Source organism: Miscanthus floridulus, chromosome 18 (genome assembly GCF_019320115.1).
Source record: "Miscanthus floridulus cultivar M001 chromosome 18, ASM1932011v1, whole genome shotgun sequence".
Taxonomy (NCBI): Eukaryota; Viridiplantae; Streptophyta; class Magnoliopsida; order Poales; family Poaceae; genus Miscanthus; species Miscanthus floridulus.
In genome coordinates, this window is record NC_089597.1 from 101675292 (window position 1) to 101679304 (window position 4013).

Genomic DNA, 4013 nt, shown 5'->3' on the forward strand with positions numbered 1-4013 from the left:
TGGTCGAATAGGACTGATCACAAAATTTGGAAAAGAAAACAAAACATCCTAATTTAAGATAACATGGACTCCAAGCTTCCCCTTCTGTGGAGTCCACCATGTTTTTATGACCCCAAACAATGACATTCTTGCTGTTGGAGTCTTCTTGATATGACGTGGTTGTTGAAATCCAGCTGACTCTATTCAATTGTCTTGACCAGCCGATTCTGCTCTCATCACGGCTCCTCTTGGTGCATTCTAAATTATGGGGTCTCATGCAAATAAACCAAATTTTGGTGTCAATAGTTGCCACCTCCTAGGTGGCTTGGTGGTGGTCTCCGTTGAAGCATGCAAAGAAGATTGTGTGGTGCTCCAGAGAAGTGATTGTGAGGGGTATTGTGCTTGCCCCCCACGGGAGCCGTGAAGAGCAACTCTAGTAGAGCGTGTCATTGAGCTACCCTCACTTTTGGGGTAGGTTCTTGTAGTGCCCAACATGTGGGCTTGGTGGGTGATGCCAATTAGCCACCGAACCACCAAGTGAGTGGTCGACACAACAGGGACTAGCTTGGTGGCAACCAAGTAAACCTCGGGATAAAAATCACCATGTCATCATCTTCCCATTGGTTTACGATCCCCATACACAAGCTTGTATTTACTTTCATTTGCATTGTGCTTGTGTAGTTGCTCTTAGAATTAGTTAGCTTGTGTAGCTTGCTAGTTACCTTCTTGCTCGTTAGTGCTTGTTCTACCATCGGGTTAGGGTGTTTTGATCTTATTTCACCAGAGCTCGGATCGAAATAGCGAGTTTATAGATTAAGCGTGGTGCTTAGGCTATATCTTTCCTATAGATATGGCTAGATCCCTGGATAGATTGTGGTAGTTGGCAGGGGGTGATAGCCCTATCCTTCCTTCGTATTCCACCACGTTGGGTCTAGTTATTAAAACGTAGGGCTCGTTGTGCTTTGTGACTGATTGAATTTAGGACAAGTACGCCCCTCGTACTAAGGACGTTCTTACTATCATTAATTTACCCTTGTTTCTTAAGATTACTAGCTCTATCTCTTACACTTAGTTACACTACACTTCTAGCTACTGCCGTTTGTGTGATCAACTCTATTAACTTTTCTTTTCCATCATCCATCAACCCCGTGTTGCTAAACTGACCTACCTAACCACAGTTCCCAAATACGCCCATCCGCCTTCCTTTGGGAAAATATAAATTCGACACATGGTTCTTACCAAGCGAAGTGCTACATGATAGTTCTATGCGCTTGCGGAATCCCCTTTCCTATAAACACACATACGAACCATCAACAAGCATTTATGGCATCATTGCCAAAGAAGGCAACTGGTGTGTGTTACTAATCTGTCGTTAGGTTCTGCAAGTTAGGCTCTTAGCCTCTATTCTAACAACCTTCTTTTCCCTTCCCATTCTTTTAGTTATCTTTCCTTTTCCTAGCACGGTTATGGCTAATAGGACCATCCATGAGTTTTCTACCCCTTCGGCTGCTAACGTAGCCATAGGTCCCGATGTCATCAATGCGAACACTCACTTTGAGCTTAAGCCTGCATTGACCATGATGGTGCAAGCTAGTCCTTTCTGTGGTAAAGCTCACGAGGATGCTAATGCACACCTCCAACACTTTTTGGAGATTTGCAGCACCTTTACCATTAAGGGAGTGACTCAAGAGGCCATATGTCTTTGTCTTTTCCCCTTCTCTTTGTTGGTAAAAGCGAAACAATGGTTCTACTCGAACCGCAACGCTGTAGATACATGGGACAAGTGTCCTAATGCTTTCCTAGTTAAGTTCTTTCCAATTGGTAAGACCAATGCTCTATGCAAAAAATCTCTAGCTTTCAACAGCAAGCTGATGAGTCGATTCCCGAAGCTTGGGAATGAATGCAAGAGTATGTCGCCACATGCCCACATCATGGTATGGAAGACTGGCTTTTGATCCAGAACTTCTACCATGGCTTAGTTTCGTTGGATAGCAGCCACTTAGATGCTGCTGTAGGAGGAGCATTCTTTTCGCTTAATGTCACAGATGCTAAGGCATTGATCGAGAATATGGTTTCCAACCAAGGATGGAGTGATGAACGACTACAGCTGAAGCGACCTGATTTCCGCAAAGGGAAATCCACAGAGCCAGAGTGTAATAAGACCATTGTAGATCATATTACCCAAATTCCAGTCGAATATCACATCCATACAATGATATAATCAAAGTACAAATAGTGCAGAATTACATAAATTATTACATTGCTGCATTGGCGGAATCAAAAGTAGCATTCATTCATAATAGCTTGAAGATAAGATCACCAAACTCGAGCGTAGGCACGAACCCCTCAACCGTCAAACTCCTCGGAGCTATACTCCTCAGGAGAACCTGTGTGCTAAAATTTATCGGTACGATTTGTACTGGCCAATCCCACCCTATGAGCATTGCTTTGTGGAAATTGGATGCAAGTTGGATATAATCAAAAGAAACCTATAAGGCTGGGGTTTCCTATGTTTTAGCATATCAAGTATATAATAATAGTTGGTCAAGTTTTAACACCATTCCCACACCCATTCCACCCCATTCCCATTCCAGAGCCAGGTTTTGATCCTAGGATCGATTTACCACCATCCTGAAGGGTCGAGATGGTGACTAGAGGGGGGGTGAATAGTCTTTTCTAAAACTTAATCACGTCGGCTAACCGATACAAATGTAGAATTAAAACTATCGGTCTAGCCAAGACTATACCCCACTATATATGTTCACTAGCACCTTGCAAAGATAACAATTATGCAACTAAGGTGTCGGGCTAGCTAGAGCTCACCTAACCAATGCTAGGAGCAAGGTCACACAAACCTATGCCTCTAGTACTTTATGCAACAAGGGAGCTCCTACACATGCTAGTAAGCAAAAGCACAAACCTAACTAAGCTCACTAGCAATGCTCAATAACAAGGCAACCAATGCCTAATTAGAGAGCGCAAATACTTTGCTACACAAACTAAGCAATGTGACTAACAAGGTTACTAAAACCAAATTAGCCACGCAAGGGAGCTACTTCTATGCTACACAAGCAAGAAGGTAATTAGCAAGCTACACAAGCTATCTAATTACAAGAGCAACTACACAAGCTTAATATGTATAAAAGTAATTGCAAGCTTGTGTAATGGGGATGCAAACCAACAGGAAGAACAAGGTTGACACGATGATTTTTCTCCCGAGGTTCACGTGTTTGCCAACACGCTAGTCCCCGTTGTGTCGACCGCTCACTTGGTGGTTCGGCGGCTAATTAGCATCACCCGCTAAGCCCACACGTCGGGCGCCGCAAGAACCTACCCCTTGAGTGAGGGTAGCTCAATGACACGCTTTACTAGAGTTGCTCTTCGCGGCTCCCGCGGGGCGAGCACAATGCCCCTCACAAGCACTTCTTCGGAGCGCCGCACAAGCTTCTTGCGCGCTTCGATGGAGACCACCACCAAGCTGTCTAGGAGGTGGCAACCTCCAAGAGTAACAAGCACCACCGGCTTGCAACTCGATCACCTAGTGCCACTCGATGCAACCTCACGATGCAATCGCACTAGAATCGCTCACTCACACAATCGAATGATCCCTATCAAGTATATGTGTGATGGAGGGCTCCCAAGCACTCACAAGCATGGACACTAAGTCCCTTGAGGTGCTCCACCATAGCCATGGCCGAAGGCCACTTCTATTTATAGCCCCAATGGCTAAACTAGCCGTTACCCCTTCACTGGGCAATGGTCGGGCCGACCGGACGCTCCGATCGTGTTGACCGAACGCTGGACCTCAGCATCCGGTCACCCGCAGACGGCCACGTGTCCCGGTTCCAACGGTCACTTGACTTGACCGGACGCAGCAGCTTTCAACTAACCGGACGCTGAACCCCCAGCGTCTGGTCATTTCCAGTAAGGTACCGACCTCGACCAGACGTGTCCGGTCACACTTGATCAGACGCAGTCAGCGTCCGATCACACTCCAGCTTCTACGTCATCGTACGTTAGCACGACCGGACATA

General features: G+C 45.8%; 1 non-coding gene across 1 annotated transcript; it reads right to left on the reverse strand.

Moving 5' to 3' along the window:
• Window positions 1-1809: 1809 nt before the first annotated feature.
• On the reverse strand, window positions 1810-1917 carry LOC136524898 (small nucleolar RNA R71). The gene has a single exon (XR_010776247.1). It is a non-coding gene; the product is annotated as a small nucleolar RNA R71 (small nucleolar RNA).
• Window positions 1918-4013: the final 2096 nt, after the last annotated feature.